Raw genomic sequence first — 27,148 nt, 5'->3', positions numbered from 1 at the left:
CCATTGCCTGCCTTTCCCTGCCTGAGCTTATCTATCTCAGCTCAGGTCACCCTCTGTGGCAGATGCCAGATGCCACTGGCATTTGTGGCAGCAACCCCAAAATGTTCAGCATTGTCACACTGTTTTCTGTGTAGTAAAGGCATGTATGTTGTTGTACATGCCCACTCCGCCGGCTACATCAGTGAAGGGCGTCTAATAAGGACTGGGCTGTGAGTGTCTGTCTTTGATGAAAAAGGGTGATGTTGATTAGAGAGAATTGTGAGTAGTGGATGTCATACCAGCACCATACATATGATGCTATTAAGCATTTTATAATTAATTCACAATAATGGTTCTATCTCCTAAACAACCAGTTATGGACAGTTTGATAACAAACTTAATTCACACCTTCACCTCCAAGATTCCCACACTGACAGAAGAAGATGCAGAAGAGGATTCTACTGTTTCTTTTTAAACCTTACTTTATTTACCCAACACACTCAAGATCGGAACCATTGACCCCAATTGTATTGGAATGACTTTCACATTCTGGTTTCTACTGTGTTAATCCCTGTGCGGAGAATGGCTGTGAGCTTTCTGGCAGCTAAGGACTGACAGCTGGGGAAGGAGAAGGGATTACTTAGCATACAAGTGTGTAAAGGAAGGCCTTTGTTTCCCTCTGTTTTGTTTTGTACTTTTTTTCCCCTTGATGGAGTTCCCACCTCATGTCTAGAAGCCAAAAGTGTAAATGCCTGGATTAAACCAAAAGTGTGTTCCCAAGGTTAAAAACTGGTTGGTGGAGGCCAATTTAGAGAACAATAAATCTCCCCTTGGCGACAGGAGGAAGGTCCATAGGAGGGGATGGTCCAGAGCAACAGCAGACTTAGTGCTGGGCAAACAGGGCAAATGCCCCAGGCACTGAGCCTGCGCGATGCTAGGACCACGCGGGAAGCCTTACTGAGGCTCCCATCCCATTGCAATCAGAAACCATACCTCCAGTTTTCCGGAAGTACAGTTTAAGACAGCGGGGAAGCCTCAGAACGCTTCCCCGGTTGGTCTTAGTATCGTCCAAGGCTTTGTTGCACTTGGTGAGTGTGGGGGACAGCATCATGTGGGGGGGGATCAAGGACCTTTGCCCCAGGGGTGGGGCGGGCTGACAGCCCAATCTTATGCATGTCTACTCAGAAGTAAGTTCCATTGAGTTCAGTGGGGCTTACACCCAGGAAAGTGTGGATAGGATTGCAGCCTAAGTCTGATATTGATCCAGAGGGGGCAAAGAAGTAAATTTTTTGAAATTTCTCTTCCACTCATGGTGCTGGTTATTGTGATAATGTGTCAACTGGTTGCAAAGTATTCACAGATGAAGAGAGGTGAGTCATGAGTGTAACTGGGAGGAGGGGGGATTTGATTAGGGTTTGCTACTGTTCATGGTTTTAGGTTTAGCAGCAGCAAAAATGTATCCCCCATGGATAGGACTGGTAGCAGTATTTTTTTTAAATAAATGTCCCCAAAGGACGATTGGTAATATAAAAAGTCTTCTTTGTGAAAAATGATCATTTTCCCACGCCGATCAACAACACTGATAAAGCATGGAGGGGATTTCAGCAGAGAAACAATATTGGATAAATGATTTGGAAAATTAAACTTTCTCCCTAATTGTTTCTAATATTGCTAATGCTTGTCCTTGCTCAGGCCTGGGAGAGACATCTACAGCTTCAACTGTGAAATGAAATCATGGGGGATATACTTTTGCTAACAAATAATTAAGTTGATGTTCTAAATGCACTTACTTCAAAGGACATTTGTGTGACGGCAAGTAAGCGTGCTTACCTGGGGTACATGACAATTTAAAAACTACTTCAGGCCTACACTGCTTACAGCCACCAAAAACATGGCCCCCCAGCCATGCATTATGGCCTGCCAAGTGCGTAACAAAATATATTGTTCACGAAGGGGCCTGCCAGGCACTTGACACTGGGGGATCCATTTTTCCAAAGTCAGGCAGAGAGTAAATAGAGGAGAGTTTCCAAACAACCAGAAAAAAACAAAACAAAACAGGATCAGCTGGGCATTGCGTTTTGGGGTCTGCTGCTAGAGAAGACAAGAGCCAAAGTGTTTCTACCACCTCACTTTTTAATTCTTTATCTGACTTAAGAGCTTTTTAAGGTTCACCCCTACAGCCACTCCAAACCATCGGTTCTACTTCTGCTACCTGAAGTTTTTTTAACAATCAGCAACACTTCACCTGGCCTGGTTGGCTGTAATACACGGCTGGGCACTTGCTTGTTATTTGATGAATCATAAGCTATCCAGCAGTACAGTGTATGGAAGCGTTCTCTTCCTCTGCTGGAGTTTTTGAATTATCAAGTTCCCATTGCAGGTTTCAATAAACCATGGCCCATTTCTACCCATATCACCTAGCTGTGTATCTTTATTGCTATGCGGGCAAAAGTTACACGGTGCATAGCAAATTCTTGCATGATATCCCACATGTATATGCTGCTAGAATCTCATTAAGCACTAAAATGTCACTGAAAATTGTCCAAGAACATTTGCAGAGGCCCGTTAAGGGCTGCTGAACATGCTACAGAAAAGATATACCTTGAACATGGAGAATGGTTACTAGAAACATTTCCAACCCAGCATGACAATAGCATATTCTTATACTGAAATACAATCCATGGTTGGTTGGCAACCTTCAGTCTCGAAAGACTATGGTATAAGCCTACAGCACCCGGTATTCCCAGGTGGTCTCCCATCCAAGTACTAACCAGGCCTGACCCCGCTTAGCTTCCAAGATCAGACGAGATTGGGCATGTGCAGGGTAACAACCTGGGAAGAATTCAGGTCCTTAGTGCTGATAAGAACAGGTACTACACTTGATATTAGCCGATAGGCCAAGAAGCGATAGGTCCTTAGTGATAGAACCTTGATGTTCTGCATGAGTTCTTGTTCTTATTGCCTTGTGTCTATACACCAAATACAGATTGGACCTTGGTTATCTGCGGAGAATTCATTCCCAGACCCGCCGCAGATACTAATACCTGCAGATAATTGAATCCATGGGTTGCAGACCAATATGGCCACTGGATGTGACCAGAATCTTGTCCCAGTAGTGTCCAGAGCCATTCTGAGGCTGGTATAGGTCACACATGGCCTCCACAGGCCTCAGAAAGTGTCAGAAGGGTGTGTCAGAAGGTCCCCTTCCAATGCTTCTGGGAGCCTTTCTGAGGTCCATAGAGGCCACATGCTGCCTCTGTGGGCCTCAGAAAGGCTCCCCGACACAACCGGAGAATACATTTGGTTGCGTCTGGGAGCTCGGGTCTGGCCTTCCACTGTGTGTTCCAAACCCATAGTAGTTAAATTTGTGGGTCCTGAATCCATGGATTAGAATGTTGGACCTGTACATTCTTTTAGCCAGACTAAGGGCCCAATCCTATCCAATTTTCCAGCACTGCTGTACTGCAATGCAGCTCCGAGGTAAGGAAACAAATATTCCCTTACCTTGAGAAGGCTTCCTTGTCTGTCTCCCCACTCCAAGATGCATCGCATGCTCCATTTGCATGGCTGCATCAGTGCTGGAAAGCTGATTGGATTGGGCCCTAAGAATACAAGTTACCATCATGGTAAATTCCCACTTGGCAAGAGGCAATCTGTGGTCACCCAACGTCTCTTCAAATCCTCAATTCATAGGATTGCTCTGCAGAGCATTTTCATTGCCTTGCATTGTGCACTGGGAAAACGGAGGAAGGAGTCTGCCTCCCCACCCCCCCTGATTCACTGTCAATCAGGACAACTGTACATGTTGGAAATCAAGGCAGCCGTCAAAACGGGTTGCTCACAGCTCTCCTAACAACTCCTTGTGCCTCTATAAGGATCTGAGAGATGAAACAGCCACTTTCTTTAATTAATTAATTTATTGCCTGTTGCTTTCAAGCAGAGTCAAAGGACTGTGACTAGAGTTCACAGATAGAGTGAGAACAGAGAATAGAGTTCTTTGTAGGATTGTCTGCGACTGCAAAATCATTATTATCTTCAATTTGGCTTTAATACTCTACGCTGTTCTGGCTATCAGTTGATCAGGCACCCGTCCCCCGAAATTCATGCTCTTTGTGGTCCTGTGTGCTCTTTGCCTGCCATTACTCGTAGCTGAGTGAGTTATTATCATCCTGGAAAATAATTGCATAAATCTTCCTTTAAGGGCTTATTATCCTCCTTTAACAGCCAGCGATGAAGTGCATTATAAAGGATTAAAATGGCAAAGAGGTAGTTTAGCTTCTCAATGATAAAACAAGGAAACCCTTGAGAATTATGTCTTTACTGGATGTTACATAGCAAAGACTTTTTTTTAAGTCTTCAAAAAAGAAAGGCATCCACAGATTCCCAATGGCCGCATGCATGAACGTACAGATGTCTTCTCACTACAAGTCAGCTGCTGCCATTATCTTGGGAAGAAATACATTCAGGAAAGTGGCTCCTACCCGTGGCATCACTAGGGTTTGCATCACCCAGTGCAGGACGTCAGTGCGTCTTCCCCACGATAGACCTCCTCCCATGCACTGGCAAGGCAATGCTCCAGGTGGCGGGAATGGTGATGCACCATTGCCAGCCCTGCTGGGTTTTTTTGGGCTATAACTTTGGATAGAATAGAGATATTTCAACGTGGTTTGTTTCACTGAATTCTGCATTAGATTCCATATCGAATGATATATAACATGATGGTATTATTCAAAAATACCAAGATTTTAAAAATTTTGGCCAGTAGTGGTGCACATCACCCAGTGTGGCCCTGTGATGTCCATGGATGGGGCCATAAGAACATAAGAACAGCCCCACTGGATCAGGCCATAGGCCCATCTAGTCCAGCTTCCTGTATCTCACAGAGGCCCACCAAATGCCCCAGGGAGCACGCCAGATAACAAGAGACCTCATCCTGGTGCTCTCCCTTGCATCTCACATTCTGACACAGTCCATTCCTAAAATCAGGAGGTTGCATGTACACATCCTGGCTTGTAACCTGTAATGGATTTTTCCTCCAGAAACTTGTCCAATCCCCTTTTAAAGGCGTCCAGGCCAGATGCCATCACCACATCCTGTGGCAAGGATTTCTACAGACCAACCACACACTGAATAAAGAAATATTTTCTTTTGTCTGTCCTAACTCTCCCAACACTCAATTTGAGTGGATGTCCCCTGGTTCTGGTATTATGTGAGAGTGTAAAGAGCATCTCCTTATCCATTCTGTCCATCCCCTTCATAATTTTGTATGTCTCAATCATGTCCCCCCTCAGGCGCCTCTTTTCTAGGCTGAAGAGGCCCAAACGCCATAGCCTTTCCTCACCCTCCTCCCCTAGGGGTGGAGTTTCTTCCCTGCTTCTGAGGGCCCTCTTTGACTTACTCCACCGTGGAAGAAGACACAGAGGCTGGACAAGAGGTCGAGACAGATGATTTATTCGAGTTAGAAATTTTACATTCGTGGGGGGGGGCTTGTCACAGCGACCCCCCCCCAACACAGTCTTTAGTAAGACCAGCAGCGTTACTGAGGCACAGGTATGTAGCAAGGTGCAGATGCCCTTGACACACTGGGTCATTGTCAGCCCCTGGTGGGCTGATCCAGCTTCTGCTCTTGGGGCATAGCAGTCCAGCCAGTGGGCAGAGTTGGGGACCAGGTGCCCCAAGTTGGGGCCTCTCCAACCCCTTCCAGGCCAGGGAATGGCAGAGGGACAGGCCAGGGGTTGCCCTTGCTTCCCTATGCCATCTTCCCTAAGCGGGAGAGGAGAAACACCCAAGGAGAAACAACCTCTTCCTATGCCTGTTGGGCTGCTTATGAGCCCTCCAGTTCCTACCTCCAGCCATGTTGCGTTTGAGACAAATGGAAGTACATAAGTTTTTCTCCATTTGATGACTGATGCCACTGACCTCTGATTGTGTCTGGACAATGAATGGAACAGTGAGAGAAGAGGGGAAGTGAGGAAGTAGGACTGACTCAGGGATGCAATGATTTGTCAACTGGGATATTATGATATCCTTCGACATTCGTTTTGGAAAACGTTTTCATTTTGATGTGTGAACAGCCCAAGAATATTTATACCACCCTTCTTCCAAGGAGCTCAGGGTAGTGTATGTAGTTCTTCCCCTCCTTTTGTATCAAAGGATGCTTGATCTGTTTCACTCCATAATTCAAGCAGATGTCGTGTTTGAAACCAAAGGGGGGGGGAATAAGAGAGCTTGCTATTTTCAGGTGTAAGTCCTCATTCACTTTCTTGCTATGCCAGTGTTTTTAATAAAAATGGTGACCAGCTTTTTGATCCTCAATAAAAAAAATGGTCCACACTTATGAACTTGCCCCCCCCCCAAGATTACCATGTTGCCTATATCAAACAGCCATAACATTTCCTTAATATCAAAATACCAAAGGAGGAAAATGTGCTGGAAAGGGAGCTGTTTTTGATCCTGTATCTTGGCAACAGAAATATGTTTCAAGCTTCAAGCTCTGCTCAGGTTTGCAGTGGAAGACTGCTTGTCAAAATGGTCCTACAGTAGCTTTCTAGGGACCATTCTGGAGGGGGAAAGGTGGTCTCTGATGAACATGCTATACACAACCCGGTGGTTATATTTTCTTCCAGTGGAGGCTGAAATGAGAGATGTTTTCATTGCTTCTCTAAAACAGACAGTGAATATACAGCCAAACATACCTCTCTAGATCAGCGATTCCAAAATCGTTCAAAAGTTTTGGCCAAAAAACCGGAAGGAAAAAATGCATGGTGCCCTATGGAAAGTGAAAGTGAGCTGTATCACACATTTACTCGCAAGTAGGCATACTTGCCATAGTCCTTCGGAAAGGACAGGCTGAGAGAAATCCAATGACACCACAATGGTCCTGAGCCAATGAATGCAGCCCCCCAAAAACACCCTAGAAGCTCCCCCCTCCCAGCTGCGAGGCTGAGCGCGAAACGAAGCCACATGGGCACGTTTACTTGCGGGTAGGCGGACTTGCCTTAGTCAAGGCAGGCTGAGAGGCAGGCTGAGGGGCTCCAAGGATGTCAGAATGGTCCTGATTCAATGAATGCGGCCCCCCAAAATACGGAGAAGGAGGTTCCCCCTCCCAGCTGCAAGTCTATGGAGCTCTATGGAAAGTGAAGCAGCCTCATGTTGCTTTTACTTGCAAGTAGGCAGACGTGCCTTGGCTGGTGGTCAGGCCAGGCAAAGGGGAATGTGAGGACACCAGAATGGTCCTGATCCGATGGAGCTGGAGTGCAACAAATGTCCAGAGGCAACCTCCGCCCCCCCACTAAAAAGGACAAAAAAAAGAGGCTTAAACTGGTAAGGGGAACGTTTTCTATTTTGCACTTGTAAAGCCAGGTGGGTCTTTATTCTGATATGCTTGAAGTAGAAGAACTTTAAACTGGGCACTGGGGAGGGCTGAAAATCTCACTGATTCTTTGGGGGGGGGGGTATTGCAGGCAGGCTACAGAGTAAGCCCCATTGACCACTATGGGACTTACTTCAGAGTAGACATGCATAGGATTGGGCTCACAGGCTGCAATCCTACCCACACTTTTCTGAGAGTAAGCCCCATTGACCACAATAGGACTTACTTCAGAGTAGATTCACTTGGTGGAACAGGACTGGCTCCCCCTTATTTAATTATTTTATTTTAATTTAATTATTTATAATTATTTATTTTAATTTGCTTGATGATGTCACTTCTGGCCATGACATCACTTCCAATGGGTACTAGACAGATTGTCATTTTAAAAAATGGGTCCCAGTGCTAAAAGTTTGAGAACTGCTGCAATAAGGTGTTAGTAAGTTGACAGGGGGTGGGTATGTGTGAGACTCTACAAGTTTTCAAAATCACTAAAATCAGAATTTGGAGGAATAATACCATCATGTTATATATCAATCAATGCGCAATTTCATGCAGAATGCAAAGAAACAAATCACATTGAAATATCTGTGTTATAACAAAAGGTACAGCCAAAAAACCGGTGGGGGTGGGGTGATGGTACATCACCACGCCCACCTGGGGCATTGCCCCGCCCACTACATGGGGTGACACACAGGCCTCCCGCACCGGGTGATGCAAATCCTAGTGACACCACTGCTGGCATGTCACCAGGTATGGGGAGAGTAGCATTTGGCACACCACCCCAGGTGACACCCCACCCACTCAATGGAACAATCTACCCACTGGAGTTCATCTGGCTCCTTTCAGGTTAGCTTTCAATGGCTCCGTAACACACTGTGTCTCTCCATCTTTCCTGAAGGAAGAGTGTTTATATGACTGACCTTGCTTAGAAAGATACTGCTGTTGAATGCCTTTTCTTTCTTGTATCTGACTGTGGTATATTTCTTGTTTTGCAACATACATTTGTATACTTTTCGATGATATGTATTTCTGATCCGTGCATTGCTTCAAGTACCGCTCTAGGGCAGAAAATACAGTCTGTGTTTAAATAAACAAGCATGCGTAGGAAATCTTGCATTTTGCTTTTACCCTGCAGCATCTGACTCAAAATCCCCTGAAGTCAATGTCATCGTTCCCCCCTTGGCATAAATGGACACAAATTTGATCTGCAGTATCACTAGTCAAATCCAAAATGACAAATTGAATTCCTTGCTTCTGACGGTGACAACTTACATTTCAATTTCATTAGAAAAATGGCAAGGAGAAAGCAGATTTTTTAAATGCCTGTTATGTGTTGTCATTCTTGCTTTTGTGAATGTGCTCCTGTGGTCTTGCGGGACAGTTTGTATTCCACGGTCCAGAGCACACATCACAAAAATGCCAGTCTTTCGGGTTTTTTGGTTTTGTTTTTTTAAACCATAAAGCATCTGCTGGGGGAGGCCGCTCACACTTGATCAGAGCAATAGAAGCAGGGAAGGAGAATTTACTCTTCTCCAATGCTATTTTCCCAATCGAAACAATACCTTCCAAGTCTGTATTGTGCTTGTCTTTCTTTCCCCAGAAGCATTCATAGTAGTTTTGGGGGTGGAGAGAAATTTAGTTTGGAAGAAGGATCTAACACTCCTTCCCCCATCTCTTCAGAAGAAGAAAAATGGAGTCTTTAGCACAGCTTTGAAATGAACAAAAGGTCAGCAGATTGATTTATTAAAACGTTATACCCTGCCTTTTCCTGCTAAAAGGATGGTGAGTAATATGTATTGTATTGGCAACCTTCAGTCTCGAAAGACTATGGTATCGCGCTCTGAAAGGTGGTTCTGGCACAGCGTCTAGTGTGGCTGAAAAGGCCAATCCGGGAGTGACAATCCCTTCCACACCGGGAGCAAGTGCAGTCTGTCCCTGGTCTGTTTCCCTGGCTATGGGCCTTCCTTCTTTGCCTCTTAGCCTCAGACTGTTGGCCAAGTGTCTCTTCAAACTGGGAAAGGCCATGCTGCACAGCCTGCCTCCAAGCGGGCCGCTCAGAGGCCAGGGTTTCCCACTTGTTGAGGTCCATCCCTAAGGCCTTCAGATCCCTCTTGCAGATGTCCTTGTATCGCAGCTGTGGTCTACCTGTAGGGCGCTTTCCTTGCACGAGTTCTCCATAGAGGAGATCCTTTGGGATCCGGCCATCATCCATTCTCACGACATGACCAAGCCAACGCAGGCGTCTCTGTTTCAGCAGTGAATACATGCTAGGGATTCCAGCACGTTCCAGGACTGTGTTGTTTGGAACTTTGTCCTGCCAGGTGATGCCGAGGATGTGTCGGAGGCAGCGCATGTGGAAAGCGCTCAATTTCCTCTCCTGTTGTGAGCGAAGAGTCCATGACTCGCTGCAGTACAGAAGTGTACTCAGGACGCAAGCTCTGTAGACCTGGATCTTGGTATGTTCTGTCAGCTTCTTGTTGGACCAGACTCTCTTTGTGAGTCTGGAAAACGTGGTAGCTGCTTTACCGATGCGCTTGTTTAGCTCTGTATCGAGAGAATGAGTGTCGGAGATCGTTGAGCCAAGGTACACAAAGTCATGGACAACCTCCAGTTCATGTGCAGAGATTGTAATGCAGGGAGGTGAGTCCACATCCTGAACCATGACCTGTGTTTTCTTCAGGCTGATTGTCAGTCCAAAATCTTGTCAGGCCTTGCTAAAACGATCCATGAGCTGCTGGAGATCTTTGGCAGAGTGGGTAGTGACAGCTGCATCGTCGGCAAAGAGGAAGTCACGCAGACATTTCAGCTGGACTTTGGATTTTGCTCTCAGTCTGGAGAGGTTGAAGAGCTTTCCGTCTGATCTGGTCCGGAGATAGATGCCTTCTGTTGCAGTTCCAAAGGCCTGCTTCAGCAGGACAGCGAAGAAAATCCCAAACAAGGTTGGTGCAAGAACACAGCCCTGCTTCACTCCGCTTCGGATGTCAAAAGGGTCTGATGTGGAGCCATCGAAGACAACAGTGCCCTTCATGTCCTTGTGGAAAGATCTGATGATGCTGAGGAGCCTGGGTGGACATCCAATCTTGGGGAGAATCTTGAAGAGGCCGTCTCTGCTGACCAGGTCGAAAGCCTTTGTGAGATCTATGAAGGCTATAAAGAGTGGCTGTCGTTGTTCCCTGCATTTCTCCTGCAGTTGTCTAAGGGAGAATACCATATCAGTGGTGGACCTGTTGGCTCGGAATCCACACTGCGATTCTGGATAGACGCTCTCTGCAAGTACCTGGAGCCTCTTTAGTACAACTCGGGCAAACAGCTTTCCTACAACGCTAAGGAGAGAGATGCCGTGGTAGTTGTTGCAGTCACCCCTGTCACCTTTGTTCTTGTACAGCGTGATGATGTTTGCATCCCTCATGTCTTGAGGTACTCCACCTTCTCTCCAGCAGAGACAGAGGATTTCATGCAGCTCAGTGACGATGATCTCTTTGCAGCATTTTAGGACTTCAGCAGGGATGCTGTCTTTTCCAGGTGCCTTGCCAAAGGCAAGGGAGTCCAGGGCCACGTGAAGTTCTTCTAGGGTTGGTTCACTGTCAAGCTCTTCCAGCACAGGCAGGCACTCAATGTTGTTCAGTGCTTCTTCGGTGACTACATGACCACATACTTCGGTGACTACTTCGGAGACTACACTCTCATCAGTGCTTATGCACCGACTCTGTCGTCCCCAGCAGAAGCCAAAGACAAATTCTATGATGACCTGGCCACCACTGTCAAGAAAATCCCTGTAAAAGAGCCATTGTTCATCCTCGGCGATTTCAATGCTAGAGTTGGTGCTGATAACAGTTCATGGCCCACTTGCTTAGGTCAGTTTGGCACTGGGAGGATGAACGAAAATGGCCAACGCCTGCTAGAGTTTTGCTGTCATCACGGTCTCTGTGTCAGCAACACGTTCTTCAACACAAAGCCCCAACATAGAGTCTCTTGGAGACATCCAAGATCCAAGCACTGGCACCAGCTCGACCTGATCCTCACCAGACGCTCCAGCCTTCCCAGCATCAAGATCACACGCAGTTATCATGGTGCTGCCTGCGACACTGACCACTCCCTGGTGTGCAGCAGAGTGAAACTGCAAACAAAGCGACTGTATCACACGAAAAAGGAAGGAAGACCTCGCATTGATACCAGCAAGACCCGGGATCAGAGAAAAGTGGAGGAATTTGCACAAGCGCTTGAGGAATCTCTTCCAGGCCCGGCCGACGCAAACACATCCAACAGATGGGAACATTTCAAGAATACCGTTTACAACACCGCCTTGTCCATATTCGGCAAGAAGACCAACAAGGCGGCAGACTGGTTTGAAGCCCACTCTGAGGAGTTGACACCAGTCATTGAGGAAACGAGGAGAGCTCAAGCAGCATACAAGGCCTGTCCCAGTGAGCGCAACCTGCAGGTCCTCCGAACTGCTCGCAGCAAAGTCCAACAGACTGCCAGGAGATGTGCTAACGACTACTGGCTCCAGCTCTGTTCCGAGATACAGATAGCAGCTGACACGGGCAACATCAAGGGGATGTATGATGGTATCAAGCAGGCCCTAGGTCCAACACAGAAGAAAATTGCCCCTCTGAAGTCTGCCACAGGCGAGGTCATCCAGGATCGGGCGCAGCAGATGGAACGCTGGGTGAGTAATAACAGAATATAATAATTATCTGATCTTGGATGTTCTGTGCCATGTGTCCCTATGATCTTTACAGAAGGACCATCAGTGGTATGAGCACTTGCATGCCAGAGGCCCAGGTTCCACTCCTAGCTTCTCAAGGTCAGCAAGGGAAAGACCCCTGTCTGAAACCCTACAGATCTATTGCATGTAGGGTTACAAAACACTGAGTTAGACAGAGGGTCTGAATTAATATAAGGCAGCTTCATATGGCTGCCTTATCCTTGACAGTAAGGGGGGTTGGGCAGTTGAACAGATTGCCAAGAGAGGTGGTGGATTCTCCCTTGCTGAAGACCTTCAGGCAGAATCTCAACAGACAGCTGCTGGAGATCCTCTAGGAGAATTTCTTGCTGCAGGCAGGGGGTTAGACTAGAGGACCCTGTGGGTTCCAACTCGACGATCCTATGATTCTATATATTCATCTCTTGATTTATTACATTAGTATCTGCTTCTCTCTGCTTCAGCTAGTACACATGAGGCTATCCCAGTTCATATTATGAGTCCCTAACATCCCAGCGCACTTCATACACAACAGTTTGAAAATGGAAAGAGATAGTGTGGATCTATAGAGACTGTATCTATAATACTTCTAATACACACGAAGTCTTAGAGGTGAGTGAGCTATCTTGAGCTCATCCCAAATCATCTTAAATTATCCAAGAGCTCTCCCTCTTCCCCCCCCCCTATTTTGGGACTTGGATAATGAACCCAATCTGGGTTAACCTGAAGAAATTCTCTACATACCTCTCCCCACTGGTTCCCCTTTCCCTTCCACTCCCTGGATTGGAAAAGAAAGATGAGGATAGAGACAAAGAGGGAATGTGGAGGGCGTTAAGAGTATTGGAAGTGAGAAGAACAGATGGGGGGGTACAGCATTTGGCATGCTGCTTCGGGCATCAGGAGGTCTTGGGCCAGCCCTGCATATGGAATAACCTCTGATCCCGTCCAGGTTTCCAGGAAAAGGATTCTAGATCGTGTTAAGTCAAATGTCATCATTACTGTTCCCTCTAATCCAGTGGTTCCCAACTTCTCCTTGGTTGGCAATCTTCAGTTTTGAAAGACTATGGTATAAGCCTATAGCACCCAGTATTCCCAAACAGTCTCCCATCCAAATACTAACCAGACCTGACCCTGCTTAGCTTCTGAGATCAGACAAGATTAGGGATATGCAGGGTAACACTAAGTCTTTGCAGGGGCAGGGCGAAGAAAGCAGCACAATCCCCAGGATTGCACGCTGCTGGGGACAGAGGAGTTTTTTTTTTAATGACCTCCACCCAGGCCAGCCTCCACAGGGTGCAGAGAGCCCCACAGATACCTATTTAGGCTTTTTTCAGAAAAGTTAAAAATAGCAATTGAAAACCATTTCTGGTTTCACAATCAAAAAACAGAAGTGGTTTGCTATTTTTAACATTTTTAAGGCATGGAGAGTACTGTTGAGGCATCTGTGGGGCTCCCCGCACCCCCCAGAGGCAGGCACAGTTGGAGGTAAATTAACCCTCCCTGCAGCGGCACAATCCTACAGAGTGTGTCGCTGCAGTCCCCCTTCCCTGTCCCTTAAGGGACCAGGATCAAGTGCTACCCAGGCAGTTTGGGAACCACTGCTCCAAATCAAAGTTCAGTCTGTTCTTCCACTAAAACCGAGCCACAGGAAAATTTCATTGATTAAGGGAGAGAATGAGCTTCTGCAATCATTGGAACAAAACTGCCATTGCATCATTAAGTAATGAGTCACGATTATGTCACTCATTTCAGTTCAAAACACCCTTAATAACTTTTAATTATCATCTCTCAGAGTTGTAATGGTCTTTTTTTTTTAAGCTTTTGATCAACACAATGAAGAGCTGCGATTGGTATGCAGCAAAGGCAGCCATTCGACAATTGCCACACAAAAAATAAAAGGAAAAGGATGCTTTTTCGTAGCATCTTAGAAGAGCATGCAGTGAGATGTGCAGCAGCCATGTCTCCAGCTGTCCTTTCTTTGGAGTATGTGTGTGGAGATGACTTCTACCCATAATTTACCATCAAAGTACTTAGGCAATTGCTTCCAAAAGGTACTGGAATCTTACCATCTATCCACAAAATGAACCATTATTTTCTGCACCAGCTGAAGATTCCAATTGCTCTTGGAGGAAAATAGTGGTACACGAGCCCCAGGTTCTGAAGGCAACAGTGCAAAGCTATAAACACAAAGAGGTAAAGCAGAAATAAGGGAAGGCTGGTCGTTCATGAGGTTTTGTATCCAGAATGTTCTATAAAAATTCTTACTGGGTGGGAAGGGGGCTTTACAGGGTGGGGGTGGGACATACCCAGGAGGGAGGTGGAATCAGTGGAGACCTCCTTTGTCATATCCTAACCCCTATCTGGCTCCTTTAGGCATTATACCAGGTTGCTCGGTCTTTTGCCAGATAAATAGCTGGCGGAGGTCCGAGTAGCCCCATAGTGCAGGCTGGGGCGTTATGCAAGATAAGGAGAAAAATAGCCCCTTACCCCAAGTAGACCTCCAGCCACCTCCTAACCTGCACTGGATACAGACTGCCAGCACAGACTAGGATTGGGCTGCCAAAAAATAAGAATGGGCTTGGACCTGCCACACCTTCCCCTCTGGTTCCGTTGTCATTGTTCTTCATCCTTCTTCCTGTCTTTCCCAAAACACCACCCAGAATGTCAAAAAGGTTGCACAGTCCAAACTGGACAAGCATATCAGAAAGTATACAGCAGCTTAAAGAAGTTCAGACCTGGAATGAAAACCCAAAAATTGAAGTGCAGCAAACCTTTTAGGATGATGCCATGCAGTGGCACAGCTAGAGGGGGTGCAAAGCACTAAGTTTTGCAGGCATAGCTTTCATTTTGTTCCCACCACCCAGAATGGCTCTGAAGGGGAAGGGAGGGGCCACTTTCATGGTGTGGTAGGCTCCCAGAAAAACTTAATGCTTTGTGCCCCCTCTAGCTATGCCACTGGGTCCAATGGAAGAAACCAAATGTATTATTTCTAGGTCTGAAGTTTCAGCAGAGCTATAAAATCACATGTATTTGGCAGCAACTCTGAGTGAAATTGCTCACTAGCAGATCTTTCCCTTTCGACTGGGCCTCAAGGAGTCACAGGTCTGTTTTATTTGTCCACCTCTGGACACTCCAGATAATGAACTCCATGCCCCTGTTGGCCGGTCATGGTTATGGCTCCTTTATTACATTCTGGCTTGTTAGCGAAAAGAGCACCGATGTTTTCCCATAGCCTTCTTTCTAGAGGTGAACCTTAGATAACAATGGCAATAGGGTAGTGCCACAGAAGCAGGAATAAAGGCAAACTCTGATGGAATCATTTCAAAGAAGATACAGCCAGTTGAGGGGGTCTCAATATCATCAATTACCAATGTATTTTCAAGCTGTAAGCGACCTTGATTTTGAGAGCAGAGCAGAAAATATATGTGGGGTTACACAAGGAAGAATTTCAGATCCAGAAAGACATATATCCTCTTAGGTTTTTCTTGGTGTGCCAACATCAAGATGGTACTATTTGGTATAATTAATATATATATATTTTTTTTGTAATTTCAAAAAACACCATTGCCCTTCTTCTCATGTACATGGGAAGGCCATCATTGCCATGCTCAGTTATAGAGCTGAACACCAACAGGTAATGAGATTCTGACACTGCCATTCCATGTGATGTTGTTCTGTGCCATTTGTCTGATCAGCAGCAGTGCTGTGGGAGGCGATACTGAATACATGGTGCAGAAAAGGGCATCTGAATTGATGAAAAGGTTGTAACACCATATCTATGAGGAAGGCCTAAAGCATTTGGGGCCTTTTAGTTTAGTTCTGTTTGGGGCTTTGGAGAAAAAAAAAATATGACTGGAACATGACAGAGATTTATAACATCAGTGGATGTGGAAAACATGCACAGGTAGAAATGTTTTATTCTCTTTCTCCCATAATGCTAACACACAGGGACATCAATTAAAATGATTGGCAGTAAATTCAGGACATAAAAAGAACACATTTCTTTGTACAAAACATAATTAATGTATAGAATTTGCTATCACAAGATGTGATGATGGCCTGTGTACACATTAACATAAGAACATAAAAAATGCATTAGATGAGGCATTAATAAATGTGTGATTTAACAATGACTAATATGGTCATGATGGCCATATGAAACATCCATATTCAGCTGCTATTTTCTTCTTACCTTCATTTTGGGCTTCCCAGGAACATCTGACTGACCATTGTGGTGCACATAATGATGGACTAAAAGTACCTTTCCCGATCTAGCAGGGCTCTTCTTATGTTCTTGTGTTACTATCTGATCAAGTACTTCCAGAAGTCAATTTCTTCCCCTTCTAACTATTTTCTGTGGAACGCCTTTAGGCACAATCCCATCCTTTGTTTATACCGGCACAGCAACTGCTGCGCTGGTCGGCCCAAATTGCTGGGCCATAAAACATGTTGAGACACTTGGTAAGTAAGCAGGATTGGTGGGAAGGCTTGTGCCATCCTACCAGTACTGAATCCAGATTGCCCACCTGATAGAGCAGGTAAGCACCCGCCGGGCAGTGCAGGGGTAGGGAGGGTGGGGAGGGGGGTGACGGGACAGGGGAGGGCAGAGATGGGGCAGAGCAGGCCCAGGAGGAGGGCAGGATTGGCAACGCTGGCAAACACTGAATTCTATGCCGTCCTGGGCCTGAAAGTCCAACATGGGGCTTCTTGGACATGTGCCGGCCATTTGGCAGGTGCAGATCTGAGTAGCCCCATTGAGCAGGCAGATGCTAAAATGGGGTAAGAGGACAAATATCCCCTTATCCCAAGGAAACCTCCAGCCTGTCCCTTACCAGTGCTGGATACAGCACGGGATGAGTGACCCCACTGTACCAGTGCTGGTTAGGAGGGGCCGCTCATGAGGGACAAGTTTTAAGAATTTTAAGAACACCTGGCACATTTCAAGTACATTCTTATAGCCCGATCCTATCCGCTGCCAGTCCATATCATGCAGCCATGCCAGTGAAGTATGTACTGCATGCTATTGGGGGAGGGGAAGAGGCAAGCAGAGAGTTCAGCAAGAGGTAAATTAAAATAACTTTTACTTATTTTCCAGTAGGCTGCCTGATCGCCAATGGATCTCCTTGGACTGTCCACCTTAAGAAATATTACAATCTCTTTCCTTGCATGTTCAACTTGCTTGCTTGATGTCCTTTTTATTTTAGTCTCTGGGCCTTTTTCTTATGGTTCCCAGTGGTTTCCAAACTTTTTAAACTGGCAGCTCCCTTGACCTACTGGGCCATTGGCCACAGCTCCCCATTAGGGCTATAATCCTATACATCTATTATTATTAATTATTAATGATTTTTAACAGTATTTATATACCGCTTTTCAACAAAAAGTTCACAAAGCGGTTGACAGAGAAAAATCAAATAACTAATGGCTCCCTGTCCCAAAAGGGCTCACAATCTAAAAAGATGCAAAAGAACACCAGCAGGCAGCCATTAGAAAAGACACTGCTGGGGTGGTGACACTCACATTTTATAGGGTGTCAGGTTTTTTATAAGGATTCTGCAGCCAATTTGGCAACCACTGGACATACACTTACAAGAATACAGGCACTAATCTACCCATTGCTCTGTAAGATGTAAGCCTGTGTCTTCTGTTCGGCATCCTGGTCAATGACTCCAAAGGCCCTGGGCTAATGAACACGATCTAGGCAATTGTTTATTGAAATGTATCTTTGAACTTCAGAAAATTAAATTTTATTTTTTTAATGCAATTAGATAGCACTAAACAGATTACATATTGACATGTTGACAGTTTTGAGTTGATCTCCACTCTTTCTCTTCCCTCCCACTCTAGGCAATCATAGCCTGTCACTACAACATTTCTGGCTAAGGGCCTGGCTCCAGACAGGAACAATTTCAAAAAGCAGCTGAAAGAAAAATGCAATTAAATTGACAGATGGGTATGATGATCATGTAATTGCATCCATTATTCCAACAGTGAGAGGAAATTTGCTATGGTCCATTACTGGGGTCCATTGTGACCGACAACTGAAGCACACGCTGACCTTACGTGGGTTCCCCAGCAGAATGACCACCATGGCACAACATCCATGTTTCCACATATTTTTTTCTTTATGTTCTACTTCCTGTCATCTCCAGGTTTTATGTAAGCCAAGAAGTCCTCTTTCCTGCAGAAGAGACTCTTGTTTTTTGCTTGTTAATAAGAAGGAGCCAGAAAGGATTTAGAAAGGAGAAACCATCCCCAGAAGGCTTGTTCCATAATGAATTGTAAATAGTAGGACACAGATGATGCTACTGCAGCATTAAATCAATTGCCTTCGCATTTTCAAGTTAATTACGATCTGTTGCCAAAATTCTCTGCACTAAGAGTGAGAGAATGGGGCAAGGAACTCGGTATTGCATAGGAAAATAAAATCATCATCATCATCTTAGAATTATTTTAGAACTTTAGAATGATCAGACTGTTCTATATGCCTTATAAAGGTTTGTTGTATGTTGTTGTATGATGAGACTGTTCCATGTTTATCAGGTCTGCCATACTCACAACAACCATGCAGAAGAGTCTTTTACCTGCTTCAAAGAATAGGCCTGGCAAAGAGAGGGAAGGAGGAAGGGAGGCCTGTTTAAAGCCACCCAATGAATTTGTGAATGAGAAGTTTGAATTGGGGACTCCCCAGCTTACACTATTAGGCTGCAATTATATACTCATGTCCCTGGGAGTAAGCATCTTTGAACACAGTGGAACTTCTGAGTGGACATGCCTAGGACTGTACTGTTAGTCACAATACTTTATTAATAGTGACAAGGACATTCAAAGAGTCCTCATGGTTAAGACCAAGCAGCGTGGTGCGTGGTTAGCCAGTGCTCTCCCATTGCCATGTGATGCACCTGCTGCCTTTGAGGTGCTGGGAAGAATAACTTCTGAAAAGAGTAAACGTCTCCTGATAAGTAGCATCTCCCATGTTTGGTTATTCCAAGCTTTCTTGGAAAGGGCTCAAAACTGACAGAGGTATCTCCAACAATTTCAAGAAACCTTGAAATAACCCAGCCCTTTCCAAGGAAAGCGCAGAGACCATATCCTTCACAACTATGTAAGCGCAGAAATCTTTCAACTTTTTAAAAAATTTCTCATGTCACACTAGTCATTCTTGAGAATGCTGGCCTAGAAAGGTCGATTGATTCAAACCCATGTGCTTAGTTTAATTATTGCCCTAGCTGCAACTCTATGCAGAATTACCTGGGAATAGGACCCATTGAACTAAGTTTGATTGACTACTCAGTAGACATGCAAAGGATTGCACTGTTGGTTTGCTTGATCAATACTTTTAATTGGGGATTGTGCATGGCCCATGTTGCTAGCTGCTTAAAAAACTAACAAGCCATTTTCAGGTCTGCATGCACACTACGGTTGGCAACTATGCTCAAAACAATTCCTGCACATTTTTTTTTCCAAGATGGTACAACATCATTAAGCCAAGGAGGCTCTCAAGGATTATGTTTAGTAGTCATCTGGAGTTGGACGTTGATTCCTGGAGACTTCAGGCCAAACCTGGAGGGTTGGCAGTCCTAACACACACACACTGCACTGAAAATGTTCTTGGGTTATGCAAAAAAAGTTGAAACAAAGGCTTGACTCATTAATATCCCCATGAAACTCACTTTCTCTCATTCATTCGTCTCACACTATAATTTGACAATCAGCTGTCATAAAGAATTCTACATCTACGACTTTCTATTTTAAGGAAAAATTATTATTATTTTTTTCTTAAAAGTCTGACTGCCTTTTCCTTTCCTCATAGAAATTGAACAGGCTAGTGCCCGTCATAGGCAAGAATTTGTGATGGGATTGATTCAGACATTTTGAGAAGAGTAACAGATGAGTTAAGCATATCTTGAATTGCCCCACTATATTTTTCCAATGATTTTTTTTTCTTGAGTGCTGAACAGATTCACAGGTGTTCTTGACTAGTATGATTTAACATACAGTGGATGCTTGGTCCATCTGCAGATGGATGCAGATCCATCTGCAAGAGGGATCTGAAGGCCTTAGGAGTGGACCTCAACAAGTGGGAAATCCTGGCCTCTGAGCGGCCCACTTGGAGGCAGGCTGTGCAGCATGGCCTTTCCCAGTTTGAAGAGACACTTGGCCAACAGTCTGAGGCAAAGAGGCAAAGAAGGAAGGCCCATAGCCAGGGAGACAGACCAGGGACAGACTGCACTTGCTCCCAGTGTGGAAGGGATTGTCACTCCCGAATTGGCCTTTTCAGCCACACTAGACGCTGTTCCAGAACCACCATTCAGAGCGCGATACCATAGTCTTTCGAGACTGAAGGTTGCCAATAGGGGATGCTTGGTATTTGAGGGGGAAAAATACACAGGGGGGCAGGATTGTGATGCAGCTATAACAACTATAAGCCTTGCTGAGCCCTCTGAAGGTCATGTCGGCCCCCCAGCCTTCTCAGAAGGCCTCCTGCATGTCACCAAAGCCACTTCTTGTTCACGTTGGTGACTGCCAATCACAGTTGGGAGGTGACTTCCAATCACATCTGGGAGATGTTCTGAGGCATAGGGCAGCCATGTGCATCCTCCCCGCACCTCCAAAAATCTCCTGGGTGAGACCAGAAGTCACTGATTTGAAGTGGCTTCTGGTCACATCCAGGAGGCCCTCTGAGGGGCCAGCTTGGTATTCCTGCAGATTTGAGAGTCTGCGAGTGCTGACCTCGTGGATAAGGAGGGCCCCCTATACTTAATTTTAAGGTAGGCTATAGTAAATAAAGCTGCAATCCTATACATTGTTACCTGGGAGTAAGTCCCAATAAACTCAAGGGGGTGTACTTCTGAGTAGACATGCTTGGATTGCACAGCAATAGTATTATTCTGTCATTTTTCCCTCTGTAGGGTACAAAGAAGTGATCAATATATTTTCACTCTCACAGATTTTACATATGTGCAGGGCATTTCGGAAGATCAGAGAATGCTATGAGAGAAGAAAAATAGCTGTCTTTGCTATTATCTTCCATCACTGATAGAATCAGGAAACATTCCAACTGACTTTTCTTAAATCGGGTTACTTTACTAATGGGATTGCAGGTCTCAGAGTTGGACACACAGTTTCAGAGTGTTAGAGAGACCTGTGGGCAGTGCTTGCATGTGTTGAATAAGAAAATCAAACGTTTATGGAATTTCCAGACAGCTGATCATGAGGAAACCAATATATAGTAGCCTCTTTAGAATGTGTTCGGCTTTGCTTCACCTTTGTTTTGCTCCCACCACCCGGAATGGCTCTGAAGGGGAGGGGGAGGACCACTTGCACAGCACATTCAGGTGCCTGCAAAACTTAGTGCTTTGCACCCCCTCTAGCTATGCCACTGCTTGAGAGGAAAAGGGGGAAGCACTCTGGCTCCGTGGTCGGGCACATCCTTTGCATGCAGAAGGCCCCACATTCAATCCTTGGGATCTTGGAGTAGGAAAGAGAGAAACTGTTCTTGACAATACTGGCCTAGAAAGGCCAATCAATTCAGGAATGCACAGTTTCCGATGGACCTTGATTTTTTCCCCCTTGTATTTCACTTTGTGTTATATTTTGGTGCCAAGCAGATATGCAAAAACTTTCTGAAAAGGTTCACTTGTCATATGGAAGCTTGCTTGGCTTCCCTTGAGATTTTCTCAGACTTTTCTCCTTGGCAGGAACCCAGAAATTTGCATTGAGTTCTTCTTTTCTGGAAATTTCAGTGCCAGCCCTATTTTATGTGGATTCAGTGGCATAACTAGAGGGGGTGCAAAGTACTAAGTATTTCAGGGAGCTTTACGTGGCATACAAGCAGCCCCTCCCCCTCGGAGCCATTCCTGGTGGCAGGAGCAAAACAGAGGTGCTGTTTTGCTTCCATTTTTTTGCAATAACCATATTTTATTTTTCACTGTGATGCATGCTTGTGTCTGTGTCTTGCTTTTTCTTTTTCCATCTGCCCTTATTGTGATCATTGCTGACAATTGTTTGCTTGCCTTTTAAAAAACAAAACACAAAGCCTCGTGCGTTCTGTGACTGACATCTTCTAATGCCATGTGACACGTGTGCACATGAACTTTTTTCCCCAGCATACCAGAAAAAATGAACAATATGCTGCAGAGAAAAATGTTTCATTTCTCCAGCACAATCTAATTCTGAATGACATCTGCAAAACTGTACATAAAAGACAATTGTGGGTACAGTGTTTCATGAGGATGTCACCCCGGCAGCTGCAGGAGCAGTTGTCCTCTCCCTAGAGAGTGCTTGTAATGATAGTAATGTTTACTAGTCATGCTCCAATGGCAACAGGTGTCAGATACAACCTGCTTCAAGCTCCATGGAAATCATAGATGCTCACATGGGAAAATACACATTTTCAATTGTTTCTTACCGAAACAATTGGATCTAAACAATTGGAAAGTGGATCTAAAAATCTATCTAATCTAACTTGACAGCACAGTTTCAGGTAGGTTGCTGAGTAGTGGACCATTGTCTTATGCAGTGGTTCTCAAACCTTTAGCACTGGGACCCACTTTTTAGAATGACAATCTGTCCAGGACCCGCCAGAAGTGATATCATTAACCTGAAAGTGTTGTCATAGCCAGAAGTGACATCTTCAAGCAGGAAGTACTTTTCTGAGAATGCAACAAACACTGAAATTGTCCATGGCAAGCAATGAAATTGTGCCCTTTTCCCTAGATAGGCAGGCTATAAATAATTAATAAAATAAATACTTAGAAATAATTAAAGTAAAACAAATAATTAAATAAGGGAAGATGAGATGGGGAAGCCAGCCCTGTTCCACCAAATGAATTCTCTCTGTAGCCTGTCTGCAAAAACCTCAGATCCCCCCCTCCCCCAGAAAAAACACTTGAGTCAGTGAATTGGACTAGAGTCGCGAGAATGCGTGATTTTACTGATTTGGCAATTCGTGAGTTGCATGAGTGGAAGACTCTGAAAAAGACTTGAGTCAGTAGTTGCAGACCTCCTATTGTAGTCTATGGGGCAAATGCCCTGGGCACAATGCTCTAGGATCCCGTGGAAGCCTCTCTGAGGCTCCTGACGGGTTGAAAACTGTGCTTTCGGTTTTCTGGAAGCACAGTTTATAGCGTCAGGGAAGCTTTAGGAAACTTCCCTGGCACAGCCTTGGGTCACGTGAGGCTCTGTGAGCTTTAGGTGAGTGTTGGGGATTTCCACGCGGGGAAGGGGGTCGCAAAAGCCCGGGGGGGTGCCATTGCGGACCTTTACCCCAGGGTGTGGGGTTGGAGAGGTCTGCTGCTGCGAGTCAGGGCCCCCCTAACTCAACACTAGTTCCCATGCATGCTGTCTCAAGTCTGCCTGTGTCTGGGGGTGCCTGCTTATTGTTTTTACCATGTGGAAAACCTCTTGGGGCCAGCATTCCGATGACAAGCAGCAGGGAGTTCTTGCAAGTTGGCCAAGACCAAATTAATGCGCTGTTTGGCTTCTCACCTTACAGCTACAGAGAAGACGATGTAGGTGGTGCCACAGGTGGAGGACAATGGTTTGCAGTATTGAAGACATATGTTCACCCATAGGGTGAAGCTGCCACTGGAGTTGGACATAGTGCGCTGTTCTTGCTGTTACAGTATAGAGCATGGTGGAGTGTAGTAGATGGTGGGGGGATTTACTCCTGAGCAAAAATGCAGAAGTTTGGGGTGAAGTCTTGGAGTTAATTCTAAAGACTTTATTGATAAAACCTGTTTAATCAGCCTGGTGCAGTGTCCACATATATAAAAATCAATATACAACCTAATTAGGAAAATGAAAGGGATATATTTGCATCTCATTTGCTGACAGACCAACTCCCAGGCTTTCTACAGACAAACAAATAATTAAAATGCCCGGAAAAAGATGAGTCTTGGCAATTCAACTTGAGCCACGTTTAAAACAAAACAATCAAGTCATATTTCCCTCCGGAGCAGCTCGTGATCACTGAATAGAGATTTTTATAAACAATTGAGCAGAGATGTCAGGAAACCACATCTGACAAGTAGACCTTTTGACTACTACTTTTTCTTCTTTTTAATAGATATTTTTGGATTTTTAAGTACACTTGCATCAGTTAAGTGAAGTGCATGAGAAATTAGGCTGGTTGAACCGCAAGGAGGAGTGAATCCTCTTGAAGATCCAAAGCTGTAGGACTGAGAGAGAGAGAGAGATGAGATGAGATGATGTTTTGCCAAATCCCAATCCACTGGGCCTTGTAAACCAGTCCAATCAATCAGAGTTGCCAATAAGCCAAGTTACAGTCCAAAGTCAGGTTCCAGGTAGGTCAGTCCAATCAGGGTATCCAAATCAAAGTCCAAAGCCAAAGTCCAGTCACAATCCACAGTCTGATTCCCAATTCAATAAGCCAAGTTAGTCTCCTCTCCAACCTGCACTCCTTCTATCACCCACCAAACCCTTTCTGCCTCAGGTGCTCCCTATATACCTGAGGATCTCCTTATGCTCTAGTGGCTGCAGCTGTGCAGCACACCTCCAGTTACCACCTGGGCTTTAATCCTGCATTTACTCAGAGCAAGGGGCACTGTGGACACCACACCCTATCTCCTCGGTAATATCTTCCGCAATTCCAATACAGATGAGATCTATGAGTAGAAGGGCTGCCAAAATTCCCCAGGTTCAGGACAAAATGGGGGAGTTGTCAATTCCCACTTACACACAAAGGAGAAAGGAACTCCCTGAATTTGGTCTTGGAGTCAGAGCTTGAGGAGTTTTGGTCCGATCTTACCATCCCTTCCCACTACTCCTTCCACCTCACCAAATACACAAATACAAAGCCCAGGAGGGCTTTATATCCAGAGGGTCTGAAATAACTCAATTGACTTGGGGGGCAGAGAAAACAGGAAGAGCCTACACAATGGCCTTTCATCTTTTCCCACCCTCGGGCTAATCCTACTTGGGCCAGGATGAGCAACATGCTCTGTCAACATTGCTCTGCTACTTCCTACCATAAAGACCTCAATGATCGGCTGTGTGACACTTAGTCAGTGTCCAATGTGGGTAACCATTGACTCTGCCCACAGCTGCTCCCTCTTTATAAATGAATGGGGTAGTCTATTCAGGCAAGCGCTTACTACAGTGGATCATGAGATGATCCTTGAATTAGATTGGGCCATTATTCATAGTCATATGGGATTCTTATCTATACAGATATAAAATTACCTTTCATAGATGTAATTATCTATATAAATTATCTATACAGATATATAAATTATCTTTTGTTTCCTAAAGTCAGGTGGCTAATAGATACTCTGGGGAAGTGTGCAGCTTGCCCTAGACATGGTTGCATTCTGTCTGAGTGATCAAGGGCGTAGGCTGGGGATGCTCTTGGACCAAGCACCCTGCTTGGAATCTCAACTGGTGGTTGTGAGCACCTTTTGTCAGAATCAGCTTGTTCATTAACTGCAGCCCTACCAGGAAAGGGTAGATCTAGCCTCAGTTACCCAGGGCCTAGTGACATCCAGACTTAACCTGTCCATGCTGAACCTATGCTGAAAGAGCTATCATTATCAGTGGTGGCACAGCGCACCACGTACATATCTGGACGAGGATTTTTAGATGTTGACTAGTTTGAACTCTACCCAAGAGTTGAAGAACTGGTGAGATATCACAGTATAGTGTACGATGTTCCTATCAGTGGGGCCCACTGCAGCTGTTCAAGTGCTATCTTGTCAGTGCCTACTTTGGCCATTTATTTCTTAAGGGCTTTGGGGATTGCACATAGTGCACCAATGTCAATGGGGTAGTGGTTGTTTTCTTTCCCCAGAGGTGCTGCATTTTAATTTCCAGGTCTTTATATTTTGTGATCTTTTCCAGCTGTTTCTCCTTGATTTGATTATTCGCTGTCCTATCCTGCCGACTACACCAATTTGTCCTGTCCAAAGTATACTCCGTCTCCCAATGCCCGCCTTTTGGCTAATTAACACCTCCTTTTTTCAAGAACAGCACCTGCAGTGTGCAAAAGAATGACTACAGAACTCCTTATCAGTTCGAGCAATTAACAAAATTTATTGCTCTAAGCACACTCCCTGCAATTCCTCTTGTCCAGAGGCTTTCCCCTCCCCAAAACTCCACTTAACTTTGCAGGTAAATGTCTAACAGCCCGATCCTGAACCTGGCGGGATGGCCCCGCACCGCCGAGAACAGTCGCAAATGTGCCGTAAGGCTAGCGCTGGGTTAGCGCAGGGCAGTGGTGGAGCTTCCGCAGCCTGGCGGTAGATGACACCACCGGGCTGTGGAATGGCAAACGAGGGTGGGGACGGGGGCATTCCGGGGAGGCGGGAAGCCAGCGTGACATGGGGAGGGGGGCGGGGAGGCCAGCGTGACATGGGGAGGGGGCATGCCAAAGGCATGCCGGGAGGCAGGAGGGAGGAGGAACCGCGGAGCTCTGCTCCGCAGGATCCTAGGCGCTCATGAAGGCTGCGTGCCTTACACAAGCACCTTTACTTTAGAGTTACTCTTACTTTAATTAGAGTAGCCCCATTGCGGGACTGCCTCCCTTACCCGGGGGGACAAACATCCCCTACTCCTGAGGTACCTCTGCGGTAGCGCGGGAGGCACTGGATTTGGCGGCAGCCCTCGCGGTGCCGCCGAGCTGGGGTGCCCCAGGCAGCTCAGGATTGGGCTGTAAATCCTTCATTCCAAGTACAGCTTCAAAGGCACAGTCGATTCCGCAACATCCTGCAGCATCTCCATGTCTCCAATACAGCGTAGAGAATAGCTTATCACTGTTTTCCAAAACACTGTCATAGATAACATAGAACAAATAAAAATATAGTTTTAGGACATGGAGGCCTGTGGACTTTGGGTCTGCATTTTTCAAAGCATTGTCAGAAGCAAGATGATGTTAAATTAATTTGAATTTATTTTTTTTCTGGCTTCTTTAACACTACAGTAGCTACAACTATTCATTGACCACCCTCTTTTCCATAGTCCAAGGTTCACATGGGATTTGAATCAAAGGAATATAATTCTTGACCTGGGGAACTTGGAACTTAAATGTGAACTAGTCCATACCTTTAAATCACTAAGGCAGCAATCCTCAAAATCTG

The 27,148-nt window shown here is 45.4% G+C and overlaps 1 pseudogene; it reads right to left on the bottom strand.

Moving 5' to 3' along the window:
* Positions 1 to 2,701: 2,701 nt before the first annotated feature.
* Positions 2,702 to 2,817, bottom strand: LOC136649892 (5S ribosomal RNA; annotated as a pseudogene).
* Between the last annotated feature and the right edge of the window lie 24,331 nt (positions 2,818 to 27,148).

This window comes from Tiliqua scincoides, chromosome 4 (assembly GCF_035046505.1).
Source record: "Tiliqua scincoides isolate rTilSci1 chromosome 4, rTilSci1.hap2, whole genome shotgun sequence".
Lineage (NCBI taxonomy): Eukaryota > Metazoa > Chordata > Lepidosauria > Squamata > Scincidae > Tiliqua > Tiliqua scincoides.
This window is presented reverse-complemented; position numbering and strand designations above follow the sequence as displayed.